Below are 22,318 nucleotides of genomic sequence, written 5' to 3'. Positions count from 1 at the left end.
TCACTGCATTGGTTTTTTTTGTGCAAAACCTTTTAAATTTAATATAATCTAAATCATCCATTTTATATCTCATAATTCTGTTTCTTGTTCATAAATTCCTCCCTTCTCCATAGATCTGACAGGTAAATTATTCCACGCTGTCCTAATTTGCTTATCATATCATCTTTTCTAATATACATTTTGACCTAATCTTGATATATGGCATGAGATGTTGGTCTATGCCTAACTTCTACTAATTTTGCAATTTTCTGAGCAGCTTTTGTCAAATAGTGAGCTCTTGTCCCAAAAGCTGGGATCTTTGGGTTTATCAAACACTAGATTACTATAGTATTTTGCTACTGCATCACTTTCTTTCATGCAGACTATAAACAGAATAATAAATCAAACCTTGATTTTGTGGTGTCTGAATATTTCTGAAGGAATTAATGTTCGCACTGCAAGTTTCAGTTTAAAATCAAAGAACATCTATCAGGAAGGAACAAAGGAGTGTGGTGCAAGAAAAGAATGCTGGATCTGGAATCAGAAGACTTGCATTCAAATTCCTCCTCTGTCTCTCTCTATATTACATGATGTTAAACAAATTACTTAATCTCTCCAATGGAAACTTATGAGTCTAATGGTATGAGACTTGGTTTGAGGAGTCAGCTCATTTCACTAAGCATATATTAAATGCTTTATATGTGTCAGGCATTGTGCTAATTCCTCTGGATACAGTGGCAAAAAATGAAAACAGTCCTTTCCCTGTTGGAAAATAGATGTTTGAATTCCTCTTGTAGAACAAGTTTAAATTTTTCTGATGTGAACAGGACGGTCATACCTATTAATTGAAGGAGAAAAATGGTCTCTATTTTCAATATAATTTCCCCTTCTCCACCCAAATGAAATGTGCTTGGAAAAAAATTTTAAATTAATGGACAATACACATAGGGAGGCAATTTTATCATATTAGATGACAATAGGAAAAAGTTAATTATGAAGACTATACACAGGTTGTTGGAGAGGGTTAAGAGAGCATAATCTCAATAACCATTTAAGTTTCAAGCCTGTCATTGTATGACTTCTGCTGAATTCCTCATTGTTATGAACTCCGCCTCACTTCTTGAAGCCTATTTCAGATGAACATAAGTTCTATCAAACTGCAAATCCAATGCCTGTCGATCTCATTATGATTTGAATTGTTTTTTTTTTTTTATCTGAGGACCAGCCTCACTAAATCTTCAGCATCTTATCATCAAGGCAGCCTATTTTGTGGCCTCTGTAATTCTCTGACTCCATTTACATTGGAGTGGTGTAACATCGTAACTATTATCATGCTGTATACAGGTTCCTTTGAGTATTTCAGTTTGTCACAACATAAGAAATGTTTCCACCTGTAAATACTATTTTTCCTCTATCCCCTTTCTGAACTGAAATGTAATCGCTTCTCACAATAGCCCGGATTTCCACCTTAGTCCATGAGTGAATTCCAGACACTCTGCTAAACCTTTTCCAGATGATTTGAGAATATAAACCAGTTTATCCCAACCGGGTATGCACATCAGTTATTTTACCTGAATGAGTGTTAATTGTTGTAGTATCTCATCTGGTCTCCATCCCACCTCACATTTATGTTCTTTTCCTTTAAATTCCTAAATGAATGGTTTATCCGAACTTCCAGGTGCAAACAGGTGGGGGGGGGGGAGTTGTCAATGCAGTATGATAGCCACATTTTCATGTTGAGTTTGATATAATTTAGAGCTGGAAGGGACCTTAATCTCAATGTAGTATAATGCTCTCATCTTATCATTGAGAAAATTCATCCGAAGCTTTGAAAATTGCAGTTTCCTTTCTGATGTCACCACATTAGTGATTTTTGTAGCTGGGACTCATTCATGTCCTTTGCCTACGAATCAAGCCCTCCTTTCACTTTACCATGAGATGAGTGACAAGTTATCGTTTTATCTCCAAATCGTTTAGGAAGAATAGAGAAAATGAGGATGGTAGAAAAGCCATATATGTTAAGAGAATTCACTGCCAGGAACGTACTTAGTAAAAATAAGTGAGTGAGATAAATCAGGTTGCAGAAATAGAAAGTAAAAGCTATCACCTTTCTGATCGCAGCATGGTAATAATATAAATTAATTTTGTAAATTCTATGAAATTGAACAAAGTTACAAGAAGCTTGAAAACAACCCATTTGAAACTAATAGAAATGGGGAAAAAACATGATAGGAGGAAACATGAAAGGGATTTTTAAAAAATATTAAAAACCTGTACTTGATTTTAAGGATTTCCTAATGTACTGTCTTCAGTTCCTTTTTCTCAAATTTTCTCCTTGTTAATCTTAATAATTTCCAATATTTTAGACTCTATTCCTATTCACATGACTTCCATATTCATATTTTACATACTATGTGTTCTCTCTCTCTCTTTCTGTCTCCCCCCCCACACACACATACTGTTATTTATCATGATTTCTGTATAATAATTGATTTTACTATTATTCTCCTAGCTAACCTGAAATTTGTGGGGAGTGTCATTCATTTCTTGCCTTCCTTTGCTTCCAATTTGCTTCTCAGTCATCACGTACTTTCAATTCTGTCTTGTCATTCATTCTTCAAGATCCCTACCTCACTTCCAACTTATACTTACCCTATCCTAATTCGAGTTCTCGTTTATGCTCTTTATTCTGCCTTCCTCCATTTTCTTTCCCTGTCCTATCCATCTCACTCTTTATTATACTATTATTCTTCTTATTTCATATAGCTCTGTCTCCTCCTGCAATGTCCAAAAAGGCGTGCATTGCAACCCAATGTCTTATTCTTCCTTCAATCTGTCTTTCCATTCTTTTTTTTCCCTAAATTCCTCCTCTTTACTTTAACCATTCTGGATCTAGAATGGTTTATTCACCATTCCCTGCACTTCTGCTAAACTTTTAAAAAGTACATTTCAGTATGCCCTTTCTTCATATGTTATGAAGTTTTTTCAAAACCTTCAAAACTCTGACCCATCTTTCACTGTCTACTGGATGTGCCCCCTTTCACTGATACCTTCATTCGTAGGTCCTTAAGCAGGCATAATATTTCACCTGCCTGTATTCTGATGGCACCTTCATGATATCTGTTTCAATATTTAACATTTTCTGCCTGTTAAGCTAATTGCTTACATCCCTAATATATCTCCCTTAATGAAATGAGATCTTGCTGACTATGGAATTTTAACTCTAATATCTCAACATCTTGTACGATTAAATATTTCTTTAAAGAATGAGCATCAAAGTAAAATAATAATGTTGGTGGAAACAAATTTGAAAAATCCTTAGAAAACTGACAAAAACAGAGAAAAGTCATAACTCAGAACTGTAACGTGGAAACAAATCCACCATTTCTTGGTAGAAAAATGATTGACTAGAACTACACTTTCAGACATGAATCTTCAGACATGATCAAAATGTTAAGTTTTTTTTTTTTTTGGCTGAAATGAGCATATTTCTTGCAAGTGATAAGCTTCTGCCTCACTCAGTTTGGGAGGTGAATTAGTGGATAATGATGTCACTGGCCCAAAGAATATGTGAAGTTTTGTAACTTCATGGGCTGTTTTAAAAGGCCACCTGGAATCATGTCCTTAAATTTACTCATATATATATATATATGAGTATACATACATACATATACATATCCCATTGCCATTTTGTACTCATACTAAATCTTTAGCCAAAATAAATGAAAGAATAAGAAAAAAGATGCACGTATACAAAAATACATAGAGATCTTTTATTATAGTAAAAATGCAAAATAATCAAGTACAGAGTGGAGAATCATTAAACACATTATTGAACATTAATGTAGTGAATGGTATTGTGCAATTAAAGTTATGAAATGGACAGTTTTAGAGGAAATCTAGAAGAATTCTATGAATTGATGTTCTCAAGTGAGAATGATTAATAAATGATGACTTTTTTCTATATGCAAAAACTTTGTAAGGCTTTTGAATTCTAATCAGCGCAGTGATTTGCCCTGAGGCCAGAAGGCTGCATATGAAATATGCCACTCCCCTTCTCCTAGGCTGGTGATCCATTTAAAATGGGGGACAAACCTTGGAGTTTGATACATTGCCAAAGTATGAATTTCTTTTCCTCAGCTTTGCAATGAGATTGAGATAATGACTTTTTTTCCCTTTTCTTCTTTTTTTCTTTCCTTTTTTTCTGGGAGGGAAATAGGAAGGATAGATCAGAAAGCCTTATAGGATAAATTAATGGTAAGTAATAAAATCAAAGTCAAGTTTAAATAAAGATTCTGCATAAAGTATTTGCCTGTATGTAAGCACTGGCTAAGTGTAGACTAGCCATCAGAGACAAATAGGGAGGCAGAGAGAATGGCCACCCTGAGCTTAGGTCTGCTAGGATAAAATGAAGCCCCCTAAAGACCAGTGTCTGGGAGGTAGGTCTGTGCAATAAGTACCGGTTCTGAAGTCAGGAAGACTTATATTCATCTGTCCTTGGGCAAGTAAATTAACCTTGATTGCCTCAGTTTCTTTTCTGTAAAATAAGCTAGAGAAGGAAATGGTAAACCATTCCTGTATCTTTGCCATGAAAGTTGCATATTTGCCACGAAAACTGCACAAAGAGATCACTGAACAACTGAGCAGCAACAAATACTGGTAGAAAGAGTGAGGGTTACCTAAGTTTTAAAAAATTCCTACGTGAAATTAATGTTGAAAGAGAAACTGGGCATTTGGGGACGGGTCAGGCAATTATTTCTGGAATCTGAATATTTCCAAGGGGAAAAGAAATGGTTACGATCTTGTACCTCACATCAACTAATGGAAAATGAAACAAGTGTGTTGGCATCCAGACCTGGAAGGATTTTATATTTTCTGTTGTTATTTTAAATTGAATTTGTGTTCCTCTGTTTTCCTGCTATATTCATTTGATAATATAGAGAAATATAGATGATTTCAGCAGACACCTAAAGATAGGTTGAGGTTAGGCATTGAATTGTTTGGAATATTTTGTCTTCTTTCCCATTAAAGCCCTCCTCCAAATCAGAAGATTTAAGTATTGAGCACACTTTTTTTGCACCTTTTCAAGATTTTAAAAGAATGGGAGGAGGGGCAAAGTAATATCATTTTAACATCAGGAAAACCTGAAACTTTTCAGAATCTGAATGACAGATATAGAAAGTTAAAAGGAAAAAGTAAAGTTGCAAAATCAACCTTCCTAACCCTATAAAGGAAAATGGGCTTGAATACCTTGGGTGGACTTTTTTTTTTGGCTTTTTGGAGGGCAATTGGGGTTAAGTAACTTGCCCAAGGTCACATGGCTAGTTTTTTTGTGTGTTAAGTGTCTAAGGCCGGATCTGAACTCAGGTCCTCCTGGCTCCAGGGCTGGCTCTCTACTCACTGAGCCATCTAGTCCCTCTTGCGTGGACTTTTGAAAGAGGAGGAACTTGTTGATGAGAGAGAAGAAAGCCTTTTACCATCTCATACTGGGATTTACAAAGAACTTTAAAATTGAGGATCTGAGGAAGTCAAATGGACCTTGCTCCTATTTTTCCTAAGCCATGGGTCATTGCCCTGGATATAATAGCTTTATACTATTGCAGGTGAAAAGAGCATTGTAACAGGCTGGCTGAAAAGAGAGCAATACCGTTAACTCAGGAAGTGCCTGAAGGATGAAAAAGATGGGGGCTTACCACTGAGGAAGGAACCCAGAAGATTAACTGATTGCCACATTTACCAGTGTGGTACCAGAGAAGTTAGTCCTGTAGCCAAGTATCTTGCAGCCTCTAATCTAGCAGCAGCTGCCCAGTGGCAGAAAAAAAAATTGCTTAGATTCAACCAGTAGCTACATCTTTACATATGAATGTCATCCTTTCTTCTGTTCCAAAGTCTTAACCCAGTAGCTACCTATCTCAGTGCAAGAGCCATAGAGCCTGGTGAAATCAGCTTTCCCACTTTTGAAATTGATTACTGTATGTAGTAGCACATTGGCTTATCCAGTTGTGAAAACATAATTCTTTTAAGTGAAGTTAGTCCAGGTGGGTAGCTCTTCCATTGGAAACAATATAAACGGGAGAGGTCATGGTAGTCAACGTTGTGAAGATCTTCTGGAGCTAGAAAAGGCAACATTGTTTGCTAGTTGCTCCTGCCATGTGTTTCCTCATCATGTATAACTCACCATCGTTGCATTGTAAATCTATACCTACTCTTCCACCACTCAATTCTGCATGTATTTATTGGAAAGTGTGTCTCTCATGTCGAGGGAAATGATTTACAATTATTGTTTCTGGCATGGTAGAAATTAATATAGACCAACATCTCACACTGTATACTAAGGTAAGGTCAAAATAGGAATATGATTTAAACAGAAAGACTGATATAAAAAAAATTATGAGAACATGGGATAGTTTACCTGTCAGATCAATGGATAAGGGAAGAATTTAGGACCAAAGATAATATAGGGAGAATTATGAAATGTAAAATGGATAATTTTGATTATACATAACTTAAAAGGTTTTTATGCAAACAAAATCAATGCAACCAAATTAGAAGGAAAGCAGAAAACTGGGAGGTGGGGTGTCGTGCCAACACAATATTCACAGCACCAATGGTGACTATAAATATGCTGGCATATATCTCAATTTCAAAATATAACAGACTCTCCATAAAGAAGACAGAAGCAAAGCATTTCCTCAGACACCAGAAAATAAAATCTCAACACCAAAAAGCCAAGTCCATCATAGTAACAAAGAAATTAATACACCAAAGCACAACAGGGAGCCCCACCATCTCTTAGCCTTCCCAGAAACAAACACTCACAAGCCTAGTTGTTATAGGATGGGGCAAACCAACACTCACTAGTCTAGTTATCTCCTTGGGTTTGTCCTTTCCTCCCTACAGCTCTAACTGCTCTGGCTCACAGTTTCCTGTGGGTTCTGCTCCACACTTCAGCAAACTCCTCCCACCACAGGCTCCATATGATTACATTAGGCCTATTAAAGGGTAGGGAAGATCTTCAAAATCCCATTATCATTATAGGGGGGTTGGGAGGTGTTTAAAGCAAGTATTTCTGATAAAGGCCTGGTTTTTCAAATATATTGAGAACCTAGTCAAATTTATAAGAGCACAAGTAATTCCCCAATTGATAAATGGTCTAAGGATATAAACAGGCAGTTTTCAGATGAGGAAATCAAAGCTATCTATAGGCATATAAAAAAATGCTCTAAATCACTTTTGATTAGAGAAATCAAATTGGTTAATATGAAAAAAAAAGGAAAAGGCCAAATGCTGTGAAAACTGGGACACTAGTGCCCTGTTGTAGTTGTGAACTGATCCCACTATTCTGGAGAACAATTTGGAGCTATCACCAAAGTTCTATCAACTGTGCATATCCTTTGACCCAATAATGCTACTCTTCAGTCTATATCCCAAGGAGATTTTTAACAAGAACCTATTTATATGAAAATATTTGTAGCAGATCTTTTGTCATGGCAAATAATTGGAAACTGAAAATCTACCCATCAACTGGAGAATTGCTTAACGAGTTGTGGTATATGATTGTAGTGGAATAGTGTTTTTCTATAAGAAATAACAAGCAGGGTGATCTTAGAAAAACTTGGAAAGACTTTGATCTGATGCAAAGTGAAGTGAGAAGAACTAGGAGAACATTGTAGACAGTAATGGCAATGCTGTGTGACGAACAAATGTAAATGACTTAGCTACTCTCAGCAATACAATGATCTAAGACAATCTCAAAAGACTGATGATGAAAAATGCTGTCCCCTTCCGGAGAAAGAACTGATGTCATCAGAAGCCGAACCAAAGCACACTATTTTCCCTCCCACCCTTCTTTCCTTCCTTTCTTGTTTTTGGTTTGTTTTCTGACACAAAGTAACTAATATGGAAGTGATTTGCAAGATGGTACATGTATAAAGTATATCAAATGTTCACAGTCTCACAGAGGAAGGGAAAGAAGGGAGGGACATATAGAATTTGAAACTCAAAACTTCTTTTAGAAATGAATGTTAAAATTGTTTTTACATGTATTTGGGGGAGAAATAGGTATTATTTTTAAATATTGAACTAAATTGAATCTCCTTTTATTCCATCAAAAACTCTGATTGTCAGGGCAGCTAGGTGGCGCAGTGAATAAGGTGCTGGCCCTGGAGTCAGGAGGACCTGAGTTCAGATATGGCCTCAGACACTTAACACTTACTAGCCATGTGACCTTAGGCAAGTCATGTAACCCCAATTGCCCTGTCCTCCCCCTTCCAAAAGGCAAAAAAAAATCTTTTTTTTATTTGTTTGTTTGTTTTTGCAAAATCAACTGCCTAAGAACTAAGTGATTCTTTTGCTTGTTTTTAGGGGAAGCACATGGGTTATTATCATGAACTAGCATTAAAGTGAAAACCTATTGCCAGATATAGACTACAACTCTTAGAAGTAACAAAATTCACTCATGTAGAGACCTGTACAGTCAGTACCTTTGTTAATTGTGCTAGTTATCTCTAGAGGGGGAAAAAGGGTGGGGGGAATGGCAAGATCAAATTGGACAATAATGAGATCATTGGTCTAATGCAATTCATAGTTGTCCACACAGGCATTTCCAAAGGAAAATACAAACTGGAAGTTATTCACATTATTGACTACTCACTAAAGGAGTCTGATAGTGTCAGTCATCAAAGACAACAAAAAGTGCTCAGGTTTTTGTGCTATGTAATATGTTTCAGTCGTGTGCAATGGAAATAGTTCTAGTTTTAGATAAAGAGGAACTCCTTTTTAAAGTCTCAGTTGAGAATGTTATACCCATGTAATTGGGAGCTTATCACCTAATCCAGTTTATCTCATCTACAAATTGTGGGGGTTTATCTGCTTAATGTCCAAGGTACCTTTTAGTTTTAAGTCTGTGATCTTATAATTGAGTCAGTTCTTTAGCGATATGATCAAGGATGGCCTAGTAGGACATATTTATTATTCTTGCATCTACATCATTCTTTTAATCAGACAAAAACAGAATTTAATCTGCATTCTACTTTTTTGTTTTCTTCTATTTGCCAGAGATGGTGGTAGACTGTGACAACATGAATAATAGTCAATGTTTTGAATAGGTAGTGAAATTTTTTTTAATTAAAAAAAATTTTTTTTTTTGCTTTTTGGAGGGGGGAAAGCAGAGCAATTGGGGTTAAATAACTTGCCCAAGGTCACACAGCTAGTAAGTATTAAGTGTCTGAGGCCAAATTTGAACTCAGATCCTTCTGACTTCAGGGCTGGTGCTCCACGGCCACTGTGCCACCTAGCCACCCCTGGGTAGTGAAATTTTAATGATTCAAATTTTAGTTAGCTCAATGTTGACCTGTAGTCCACTCTGGTCGTATTGTTACATTTCTGCCCAATGGAAGAGAGAGGCAAGAAGTAATGGAGAGTGGACATTTAATTCATGTATCTATAGAATGTCTGAAGTTGAAAAAAAAAAAACAGTATACATCACCCAGTCCCCAGTCCTTAAGATCTTTTAGATAGGGGAGATGAGGCTTTAAACAGTTGCGCAAGAAATGTATTTTGATTTGTCTTGAACATAATGGAAGGGAGCTCCATGAAAGCCCAATGACTGGATTATGTTAGAGCAGACCTGGCATTTTTGTTCCCTTGAATTGCAAGTCAGTGCAGCAAGCTAACTGTACGATGTATGAAGCCTCTCACAAGGAGTGCTCACCAAAGATGAATTAGTGACTTTTAGAAAATTTAAGTTTCTGTTGCTTTTAGCAAGCAGCATTATGAAGAAATGTGCTTAATTCCCGATGTCTTTTGCATTTATTAAAGTTTTCAAACATACGTTCCCTCCAGATCACAAGAGGTATGTGCCAGTCAACCATGAAAGGTATGCCCTGACTGCTTCTCTTAGGATTTTGAACAATTTTCACTCTTTTAATAAAGTATTGTAAATGTCAAATAGCAGATTGTACTGTAATATCAGCTGAATCTGGTAGATGAAGAAATGCTCAGACTAACAAACAAAAAGTCTGTGTGGTTACATTAATCAAAACTACACAATGTTAGGATGAAAAATACTGATGTGATTATTGTTCAAGATTTCAGTAACAAGGATTGATTTCAACATGGATAGGAAGATCCCATGTGTGTTAATATACTGACAGCAAGGCCTCTGGCATGATATCATCCTGTGCAGGGAACAAAGCATTGAAATTATTGTAAATTTTAAAACACCTGGTCTTTGGATTAATACTTCAAATACCCATTATTTTTCATTGTAGATCTTGCCAGTAATCCATACTATGATTCTTATGATCTCATTCAAAGGTCATTAATTGTTCAAGCAAACAACAACGTTGAACACTAGATATTTCATGGAGTTTTCACTAAGCCCCCACATTTTCCCCCAAATAAAAATTATATAGCAATGGAAAAGTAATTCTAGCTCTTTGAAGGCCAAAGACCCCAAGAAATCCACCAAAGTAACAGGCTTGTGATTTAAGTTCACCATTTCTGAACTCACATCATCAGCACTCTTCTTCACTGACTCTCTCCCCTGTTTTCTGTAGAAGTACCTAATCAAATACACTAATTTTTGTTCCACAATCCACTCAGCAATTTCCACTCTGATGATTCTCGCTCTTCCAGCCCATCCTCCAGGTGCCCTTTGGTACCATTCTTTCCTAATAATCAGTAGTTTAAAATTCACGGAACCTACTTGATTAAGATAGACAGATACATGAACACAGAGCTTGTTCTTCCCATTTGGCGGTATGCTCTGTTTACAGCATCAATACCCCCCTGGCTATAACAGAGGTGAACGAAAGAACAGACACTGGGGCATCAGGGCAACATGTGCACATGTACTTGTCCTGCTAGAAAGGGGCATGGCAACCTATTGAGGCAAGTCTTGTGTTCCCGGGAGCTAATTGCCCATAAAAAGTGAATTTCTAAATTGAGATAGAGCTCCAAGGTCCAGCCTTTGTGGGAATCCCTGAAAGTGAAAGTGCCAAAAAGGAATATAAGTGAGAAAGGAATGTAAAGTGAACATACTCTGATTAGGAGGAAAAAACTTATTTTACCTTCTTTTTTTGGAGGGCAATTGGGGTTAAGTGACTTGCCCAAGGTCACACAGCTAGTTTTTGTGTTAAGTGTCTGAGGCTGGATTTGAACTCAGGTCCTCCTGACTTCAGGGCCAGTGCTCTATTCACTGCACCACCTAACCACCCCAAGAAAACTTATTTTAAAATGTAGAACACAAGAAGGTAAATTAACAGTGAAGACATTAAAACAGAAGGGAATATGGTTACCAAGATATCTAAATGACTTCAAATGTCACTAAACAAATATTCTGATAATGGAACTTGAATATAAAACAAATGAGACAATGAACCATTTCAATACCTGAGAAAGTGTTGAAACATAATAGCATATTCCTGAATGGTTCAAGTAGAATTTATGGTTTCCACAAAAGAGATAACAGGAAAAATAGGAACTCTCCAAACTCTGTTGGAAGATTTTTCAAAGAAAGCAAATCATAAAGATCTTATTGAGAGTACAAATACAGAGAACTGAATATTAATTTGGAAGAAGAGAAGCAAAATGAAATAATATTAAAAGAATATGTGTTCTCTATTTAAGGAAATCATATTATTTTCTAAGATGTGTTCTCTGAAAACCACAATAATCAAAAATCTTATGATCATCATACATAAAATGATAGAAAATTCCTTTGAATGTTTTAAGATTTTTTCACTATCTTTAACTTTCAGCGCAATTATTTCCCCTGGAATCCTTTTTCTCTTCTTCACCCAGATAGCTGTGCCTTATAAAAATATTCTTAAGACAGAAAAAGATTGTAAACACCATTTCCTAAAAGACAGTTGTAACAGTGTATGGGGAGGTGATTATCAACTCAAAGGCAATATTAACACTTTATAACCATATATAAGAATGCTTTAAATCAGAATAAGAAAAATGCATATCAAATTACACAACTGTTCTACCTCACACCTTACATATTAAATAAAATGAGAAATGATGAGAATTGCCAGTATTGTTTTGACTTCAAGAAGATACCCAGTGCATTGTTTTTTGTTTTATTTGGGGGGTTTTGAACATGAAACTGCAAATCTCTTATGTATAATTTGCTTTTCCTTTTAAATATGTAATAAAGTTATCATGTAACTTCCTTTTTTCCCTCCTCCATCCCCACCACCCTAGAGATGGCCACCATTAGACACAAATATGTGTGTATGTGTTATGTGTGTGCATGAATGTTTGTGCAAATGTGTGTGTACGTGTATGTGTATAAAACCATACTATTCATACTTCTATTTATCAGTTATTTCTCTGGATGCAGATAGCATCTTCCTTCATAGATCCTTTGTAGTTAAGAACCTAGTGCGTTGTTAATGAAATTATAAATCAGTACAAACATTATAAAAAGCAATTCGGAATAATGAAAATAATTTGTCTTAAATGTTCATACTCCCTTTTCCTCTGATATTCTGCTTCTAGTCATAGAGTCTCACAAGGTCATTGATAAATAAAATTTCTACTTATGTCCAAATATTTATACTTTTTTTTAGCAAAGAATTCTAAAGAAAGGAGATGTTCATCTTTGGAGAATAATTAAAGTAATTGTGATATAGGTAGGTAATGTTCAAAATGAGTTAATGGAGTGTACTTAGATGTGAATTCACAGTATCCAAAACTGAACTCCTATTTCCCCCGAAAACCCCATTACCCTAACGCCTCACATGTGGAGGGCGTCACCATCATCCCAATCCTTCAGGCACATTAACCTAGGAGCTTTTCTTGCCCCCCTCACTGTCTCTCACCAGCCCCCTCCTATATCCAATCTGTTTCCAAGATATGTCAATTTCACCTTTGCAACCCCTCTCTGATACCCTCCTGTCTCCTCTCTGACATTGAATTTAATGTGATGTAGGTCCTCATCACCTCCCCGTACACTGTCCACTGGTGGGTCCTTTCCCCCCTCCAACCCATGCTCCATTCAGTCAATAAAGTGATTTTCTTAAAGGACAGTTTATATCATATCACCACCGCCCCAACTCAACAAACTCCAGTGTCTCCCTATAACCTCCAGCTGTTTTTTTTAAAGACCCTCCACATGTTGTTTAAAGTCCTTTACAACCTAGCCTCCCTATACATTTCCAGTCCTTTAAGACCTTACACGTCAATACTGTTACCCTGTTCTTCCAAATGTTCCAGGAAAAAGACATTTCATCTCTTAAATATGGGCATTTTCTCTCTTTGTTTCCCAGGTCTGGAATGTTCTCCTTCCTCACCTCTGCCCATTGACATCTCATGCTTCCTTTAGGTAACAGCTAAAATCCCATCTTGTAAGAAACCTTTTCCAACCTCTTCATCCCCAGTATTATACACAGTATTATGTATCCCCCTGATACATAGTAGGCACTTAATAAATGTTTATTGATTGATTGACTTCAATGGTATATTGCTTTGATGTATGTAATAATAAATGTGTACAATAGAGAGAGAAATATGGGAAGACATATCAGCTTTTGCAAAGTGGCATATCTAATGCTATAACCACTATATAGAATGAGGATATTAATGTATATGAAATGAATAAAAAAGATAAAACACTCAAATTTGAATATTGCAAAAGCATAAAGAAAAATGCGTGATTCTTAAGGAGAGTTTTTAGAAGACACATTTTTGCATAGAATGGATTCTACAGGTATGGAATATTGCAATTATTTTTTAAAATCTATTCATCAGTTTTTCAAATCTTTTTTCTTCTTTTTACTATTTTCTTTAAAAGATATTCACTGTTCTATGGAATACCACTTGATGAGACAGAATAGGGACAGAAACATATAATTGGTATTAAAACCAACGATACCAACAAAATTTTATTTCAAAGCAAAGATTTCACAACCAAAAATTGTACCCCCCTCTGCCTCACTGTCACGCATTATCCACATGGTATTAGATTGACTGCTCCTTCTATGAGCACTTGTCAGTTGCCCTATAGCTGATGTCTTTCCAGAATTTTAGGACCTCTCACTGGACCTTTAGGTCCACTATGATAGGCTTCTATTGCCAAATATTCCTTTCCTACCCCACTGAGATATTCTGACCCAACTAATTGTTACTTTTTTTTAAGCTAAAGTGGCGCTTTTCAATCTTAGAAGTAACAAAGTCTTTTTCTACAAAATGACTGCTACTGAGACTGCACAAAACAAATATCTCCCAGCAGGCAATGATTAAAAGACTTAGAAAACTATTTAATAGATTATTGTATTGTTGGAGTAAGATGACACAATAGAGACCATCTAGAAATGCCCTCTTTGGGGAAAAAAACAAATTAAACTTTAACTTTTATTGTTACATACATCATAGACGTTTTTGTTCCCTCTCACTTCAATCACCAACAAATAAACTGATGTTTATGTCAATAAAAACCACCTAATGAAAACAAATTAACTAAATTCATCTGATTATAATGTAATGGAAACAATTATATATGTATATGAACACTTTCAGTGCCTATAGAGTTCTTTATGTCTAAAGAAAGGAGTAAGTTGCTTCCTTATCTCATCTCTTAATAAGACAGGTCATCACAACATTTCCTTGTGACTGTTAAATTCTGTCTTTTCTGGGCATCTTGTTTCTGTCTTTCTAATACCAGGTTTCACTTGTTTATCCATTAATGAGCAAAATATAGCTATCAGTTTCATTAAACAATGAATAAGCAATGCATAAAAGCATTAAGTCTCTATTTTTCCAAAATACCTGTAGACACTTCAAATTTAGATAGATTTTGTCCCTTTTATCATTACACTCAATGTCTCATAAAAGGATAAGATGCAAATGTAGGTAATTATATTACACAATATGAAAAGATAAGAACATTGAGTGTAAATATGTAAAGTCATTACAGATGAGGAATTTCAAGGAGGGGTTCATTCAAATAGTTTGCTCTTGAGTAGACTTTCACAAGATAACTCTATATACGCCCTGAGTATACAATTGGTGGAAGTTTTTCCTTTCACTGTACATATTGCTGGTGCTGTCATATTTCAGGTCCAGTGAGTGGAAGTGTGTTCTAGTGACCACCATAGAAACAAACATTGCATTTTGAAATTTTCTTTTTAACCTTTGCCCTCTCACTTTGTGTCACCATTTTCCTTCTGCAAAAAAAAATATATATTTGGAATCCACAAGAAGCGCCTCTCTGGAATGATAGGGCAATGGAGTCAAGATTCGGGGGCTGATCCCGATGCTGGACTGAAAGCAGGCCCCTGGGCCTGGGACCTCGACCCTGCCTGTGTGGGGGAAGCTCTCCCTACACCATGGCAGCCTCCATGTCCTTGGAGCCTTTCAAGAAGTTGCATGAGATCTTCCACGGGTTCTACGATGACCTGCGAGGAGTCCCCGGCAGGCTCCTGGGGACTGAGGGGACTGAAGAGAAAAAGAAGTTAGAGATTTTGATGAGAAGCAATAGGAAGCAAATGAAACATTGGCAGAGATGGAAGAGGAGCTGCGCTATGGTCCCCTGTCTCTCCGCAACCCCATGATGGCCGAGCTTGGAAGCTACCGCAGAGACCTGGCCAAGCTCCAGAGGGAGGTGAGGAGCACTCCACTGACAGTGCTGCCTGGGGGCCGAGGAGACAGCAGATATGGGGCATATGCCATAGAGAGTGAGCACATGAATTGGCAGCAATCTCAAAGGGTGTTACTTCTACAAGGCACTGACAGCCTGAACCGAGCCACTCAGAGCATTGAAGGCTGTCACTGGATTGCCACTGAGACGGATCAGACTGGTTCTGAGGTAATTGAAGAACTAGCGGACCAAAGAGAGAGACCAGCTGGAACTCAGAGCCAACTGTTGAATACAAATGAAAACTTGAGCAGAAGCCGAAAGATCTTGGTTCAATGTCTAGAAAGTGAGTTTGAAACTGGAGTGTTAATACTAGTTAGATTGATTACATTCTATTACACTTATAGTTACACTTCCCTACTCCTGTCATTATTAATAAATTCATGATGACATTAAAAATAGATTTATATATATATAAACAAGTTTCCTGGTGGATTAGTAGCACAAATATTTGCTATGTTTCATGTTCCAGTTTATCATTTACCCAATTAGCACATACTGTGATGATCTAAAACCTACTTAGACTTGGTAACTCACTCCACCTCTTACATGGCAAATCCTACAGATAACAAGTGATATAATCAGCAATTTGATTCTTTAATCTCTATTTTTAAACACTTAGTAGACTGAACATGGAGGAAACTCCAGCAGAAATCTTCAGATCTCATTATAGTTTTCTCTCATTGTTCATCAGCTTCTGGAACTAACCTGGATGATGTCCCATGGAAACTTAGAAGCCCAAAACAGAAATCCTTAGAAAGTTAATTGTGTCATATTCTAGTGGAGAATCCTAGTTTTAAAAAAAAAATGCAACCACTAAGTACAGGATTTTGGCATATGGTCCATTTGTGTTGTCATCACCATGGTTCAATGATCTACTCAATTGCCCCCACCTCTGTGAAGTGGGGGGCAATACTCAAATTCCCAACTTGAAATGATCATTTATGTCTCTGTGGTGTCTTTAGGGCATATCAGAGTATCTTAAATTAAAATTATTTGTCCTAAAGACCTCAGCCTCTGGGATAAGAATTCACTATTTGACAAAAACAGCTAGGAAAACTGGAAAGCAATATTGTACAAACTAGTTATAGACCAACATCTTATACCATATACCAAAATAAGGTCATGTAGTTACATGATTTAAACATAAAAGGTGATATCACAAGCAAATTCAAAAAGCAAGGAATAGTCTACTATCAAATCTATGGGGGATGGAAGAATGTATGACCAAACAAAAGACCAAAACCAAAACAGAGCATTATAGAATATAAAATAGATAATTCTGATCATAGTAAATTTAAATAGTTTTTCCCAAATGAAAACCAATACAACCAAGATTAAAAGGAAAGCAGAAAACTGGGAAACATTTTTTTTTACAGCAAGTGACCCTGAAAAGGGCCTCATTTCTCCAATATAAAGAGAACCAAGTCAAATCTGTAAGAATACAAGCCATTCCCCAACTGATAATTGGTCAAAGGAAATGAACAGGCAATTTTCAGATGAAGAAATCAAAATTATCTATAGGTATATGAAGAAGTGCTCTAAATCACTTTTGATTAGAGAAATGTAAATTTAAAAAAATCTGAGGTACCACCTCAAACTTAGATTGGTCAATATGACCAAAAAAGAAAATGATAAATATTGGAGAGAATGTGGAAAAACTGGCTCAGTGATATTGGGGTTTTTTTTGGTGCCAATCTTAAATAGATTTTATTCTCCTAGACAATTGCATTTCCACTTGTTTACAGTACTGAATAAGTGCAATGTTGTTCACTTCTCTCCCTCTGTACACATTCAAGTATTCAGAATGCCCAGATGTACAAAGTAGCTTAAATGTTACTCTTAAACTGCCACTGCCTTGGCTACAAATTTGAGTCCTTCAATTTTTGGAAAGCTGTGGAATGCTCTTTCTGGTGTGTTTAGTCGACCTCTTCAATGATGGGTCCAGAAGAAGCCCCTCCAGATGGGGCTGCTCCACCCCCTGGAACCCACCAGGCATGCCTCCTGGCATGCCTCCTGCACTCTGGTACAGCTTAGTAATAATGGGCTTGCAGACCTTCTCCAATTCTTTCTGCTGATGCTCAGATTCTCCCTTATCAGCAGCCTGGTTCTTATCCAGCCAGTTGATTATTTCATTGCATTTGTCAAGGATCTTCTGTTTGTCTTCATCACCAATTTTGCCTTGCAGTGTTTCATCCTCTACAGTTGCTTTCATGTTGAAAGCATAAGATTCAAGAGAATTCTTGGAAAACACCTTGTCTCTCTGCTTTTCATCCTCAGCCTCCTGGACCATACGCTCAATGTCTTCTTTGCTCAGACGTCCTTTATCATTGGTGATAGTGATCTTGTTCTCCTTGCCTGTGCTCTTATCCACAGCAGAAACATTAAGGATGCCATTTGCATCCATGTCAAATGTTACTTCAATCTGAGGAACATCCCTGGGTGCTGGAGGAATTCCAGTGAGCTCAAATTTGCCAAGCAGATTGTTATCCTTTGTCATCGCTCTCTCACCTTCATAAACCTGAATAAGCAAACCAGGCTGGCTGTCCAAATAGGTGTAAATGTCTGTGTCTGCTTGGTGAGGATGGTGGAATTGCGTTTGATCAGAACGGTCATAACTCCACCAGAAGTTACAATTCCAAGGGAAAGAGGAGTGACATCCAACAAAAGCAAGTCCCACACATTCTCAGATTTATCTCCAGACAAAATGAAAGCCTGGACAACTGCACCATAAGCAACAGCCTCATCAGGATTGATACTCTTATTGAGCTCCTTGCCATTGAAGAAGTCTTGCAGAAGCTTCTGGATTTGGGGGATTCGAGTGGAATCACCCACCAGGACAATGTCATGAATCTGAAACTTATCTAGGTTGGCATTTCTTAAGGCCTTCTCCACAAGGGCCAGGGTACCATGGAAGAGATCAGCATTCAGCTCTTCGAAACGGGCTCGGGTGATTGATGTATAGAAGTCAATACCTTCATAGAGGGAATCAATCTCAATACTGGCCTGGGTACTGGAAAAGAGGGTACGCTTTGCACGTTCACAAGCAGTGTGCAGACGGCGAACAGCCCTCTTGTTCTCACTGATGTCCTTCTTGTGCTTTCGCTTGAACTCGGCAATGAAATGGCTGACCATTTGGTTGTCAAAGTCCTCCCCACCCAAGTGGGTGTCCCCAGCTGTGGACTTGACCTCAAAGATGCCATCTTCAATGGTAAGAATGGAGACATCAAAAGTACCACCTCCAAGGTCAAAGATCAACACATTTCTCTCAGCACCAACCTTTTTGTCCAAGCCATAAGCAATAGCAGCAGCAGTTGGCTCATTGATGATTCGAAGCACATTGAGACCAGCTATGGTTCCAGCATCTTTGGTGGCCTGACGTTGGGAATCGTTGAAATAGGCTGGTACTGTGACCACAGCATTTGTGACACTCTTCCCAAAGTATAGAAGATACTTCCTCTGGATAGAAACTTTTGGTCTCCCCTTTGTACTCCACTTGGACCTTAGGCCTGCCAGCATCATTCACCACCGTAAAAGGCCAATGCTTCATGTCTGATTGTACAACTGCATCATCAAATCTGGGACCAATCAGATGTTTGGCATCAAAAACTGTGTTGGTGGGGTTCATTGCAATTTGATTCTTTGCAGCATCACCAATAAAAAGTTCTGTATTGGTGAAGGCGACGTAGCTTGGGGTAGTCCTGTTTCCTTGGTCATTAGCAATGATCTCCACTTTCCCATGTTGGAAGACTCCCACACAGGAGTAAGTGGTGCCAAAATCAATGCCAATTGCAGGTCCCTTCGATATGGTTGCTGGGAAGTCGGGGGAGTCGTAGCTGACCACTGTGGAGAGAGAAGGGCTGCTGCTGCATTGAGTAGACCGCACTGATGCATTGTTGATAGAGTTGTAAGCTGATCCAACCATTATAGAGAGCAATTCTGAAATATGCCCAAAGGCCAATCAAATTGTGCCTACTCTTTGAAGTACAATAAAACCAGTACTAGGCCTGTATTCCAAAGAGATCATAAAAAGGGGGTAAGGATCTACATATACAAAAATATTTATAGCAACCCATTTTGTGGTAGTAAAAAAAAGGAAATCTAGAGGATACCCATCAATTGGAGAATGACTGAAGAAGTTGTGGTATGTGAATGTAATGGAAAATTATTGTGCAATAAGAAATGATGAGCAGGCAGATTTCATAAAAACCGTGAAGGACTTGTATGAATTGCTGCAAAATGAAATGACCAGAAGCAGAAAAACATTGTGCACAGTAACAACATTGTTATGAATGACATAGCTCTTCTCAGAAATAAAACAATCCAAGACAATTTCAAAGGACTCATGATGGAAAATAATATCTATATCCAGATAAGGAACTGATGGACTCTAAATACAGATTGAAGCATACAATTTTCACTTATTTTATTTTATTCATTTCTTTACCTTTTGATGTATTTCCTCTTTCACAACTATAACTGATACTTAAATATGTTCTACATGATTGCACATTTGTAACCCATATCAAATTGCTTACCATTTTAGGGAAAGGGGGAGAGAAGAATAAAAAGAGAAAATTTGGGAACTCAAATATCTAAAAATGAATGCTCAAAATTGTCTTTACCTATAGTTGGGGGAAAATAAAATACTATTAAAAAAGAAAGTGTGAAGAAGATTATTTTGAAAAGCAAGAACTCAGCTCTTTTTCTTCATGTTTCCCACAATCTGTGGATGCAGTTATTCTGGAAATGCTTTCTAAATGACATGAATGAGGGACTCTATCAGCAAATGAAGCAATGGATCAGAAAAATAAATTCTATCCTTAAAAACATTCTTTGAAGTGTTGCCAGAAGGAATTATATACAACTCCTCCATGTGATTTCAAAATAAGACCCCAGAGAATCAGATTTAGCTGTCTGTTTACTCAATATACCTTTTAGAACACTGACTTCTCAATAATCAACAGCTAACCCACATTGTCTCTGAGGAACCCTTTAAAGGACTATAGGATTTTAGATGCATGAAAAAGAAAATAAGACCAGAATTAAAATATTCCCCAAATAGCAGTGAGATGACCCCACCATAAATGGTTGATGGAATATTCATAATGTCTGCTTTGCTTTTCTTTGTTTGAAAATGGATACTGTTCCTTTGATGGACATTTAATTCCAAAGGTTGCTACCTGCTTCCCATCTCTCTTTGCTCAGAAATTAAATGAGTATGTGACTGAACTCCTGGTATAATAATCTCCTTAAATGCAGAGAGTTAGTGTTGGAATGGTAGAATATTAGAATCTTCAAAGAGGGACAATTATTGAGTGAACTAGATTAATGAGATGTCATAACAACTTAGCTAGATTCACTGCTGACCTTTCTCCTGGAGAATGGGCTTGATAAATGTAGTTCATTACCAAGTTCTGACATGAAAATAGGAACACACTATGTTTCTTGGCAGGCTCATCAATATTTTTTTCTGCCAAAGCACATACAAACGTTGAGTAAAAGGTCCAGAAGTTGCCTGATCTGGTCAGAAATAGATCCCTGCCCCTGTGATGATCTCAACCTTAAGGACAGTTGAGACACTTCTGTGAGATGTCAGATATATTGCTACTTTACCTGTCCTAAGAGAATAAAAGGATGACTAAAGAGGTGCCACGGGGGAAAGACTTATTATGACATATCCCTGAAAGCAGGGAAAGAAAGGTTGTAGATTTTTGGTTTTTGCTTTTGTATACCTGCAGAGGAGGCCAACTAAATCTTCCCAAAAAAGAATTAGCCTTTTAGGGATGAATTTTGTGGATTTTCTTAGTAGTCAAATCTTTCCATCTGGTAAATATGAAATTGTTTATCTGGTGCCACTAGGAGGGAATTCACCTTCAAGATTCCCTCATGCTACGAAACCTCTGGTAAGGGGACTTTCGAACTCTTTCTTCATCTAACCTAGGAAATATTTTGTGATCTTTGTTGTATTTAGGCTAATTGCCACTTTCTAGTCATTAAATTTCTAGGAATCCTCATAGGAACTGAACCTGTGATTTCATTAGTAAAGGGAATTCCTAAGGCATCACACTCCTCCCTCTGCTAATGCAGTTCTCTGTATCTCTTCCAAAACTTACAGACTTTGAAATTTGCTTATGCCACTAAAGCATTAAGTGATGGACCCGGTGCCCCATGACTAGTATTTCTCAGAAGCATGTCTTTAAGTCAGGAGTTCTGAATTGCAGGACAGTTCTCTACCCTCTGGACTATGCTACCTCGTGAATTAATATTATAGAATAAAGATTTGTTTTTATAAACAAAAATAAGACAAAATAGTTAGTCTTAGAATGAACAATGCCAATCCCAAAGAGCCCAAAAAAATTATTTTTGGCTCTACTATTCCCTCTAGCTCAAAGAGCTACCATTTGTCCTTTCCTCTTCCTTCAGTCTCTCTTATCTCACAATCTATCTGCTTCTGAGTTCACAGAGCCTGCCAGATTTCTATTATATAGTCTTCTAATTTTTCATATAGCATCTTCCAGTTAATCATATTGAGTTCTCCAATCATCTATACACCATTTGAAGTCTACTTGACATACATTATGTTTATAATCAAACATATGCTTTATATACATTGTCTCTGTTGTGACTCATAACAAGCATATGAGCTAAGTACAGCAGGAATTTTCTCCCCATTTATAGATAAGGAAATCA

At 37.1% G+C, this 22,318-nt stretch overlaps 2 pseudogenes; one reads left to right on the top strand and one right to left on the bottom strand.

Moving 5' to 3' along the window:
• Positions 1 to 15,317: 15,317 nt before the first annotated feature.
• On the top strand, positions 15,318 to 16,390 carry LOC138164126 (vesicle transport through interaction with t-SNAREs homolog 1B pseudogene; annotated as a pseudogene).
• Positions 16,391 to 17,544: 1,154 nt separating this feature from the next.
• On the bottom strand, positions 17,545 to 19,436 carry LOC138163982 (heat shock cognate 71 kDa protein pseudogene; annotated as a pseudogene).
• Positions 19,437 to 22,318: the final 2,882 nt, after the last annotated feature.

This window comes from Petaurus breviceps, unplaced genomic scaffold (assembly GCF_028583685.1).
Source record: "Petaurus breviceps papuanus isolate PSGF00001 unplaced genomic scaffold, PetGlider_PUasm1.0 189, whole genome shotgun sequence".
Classification (NCBI taxonomy): domain Eukaryota; kingdom Metazoa; phylum Chordata; class Mammalia; order Diprotodontia; family Petauridae; genus Petaurus; species Petaurus breviceps.
The sequence above is the reverse complement of the archived record's forward strand: the minus strand, read 5'-3'. Positions and strand labels throughout refer to the sequence as shown.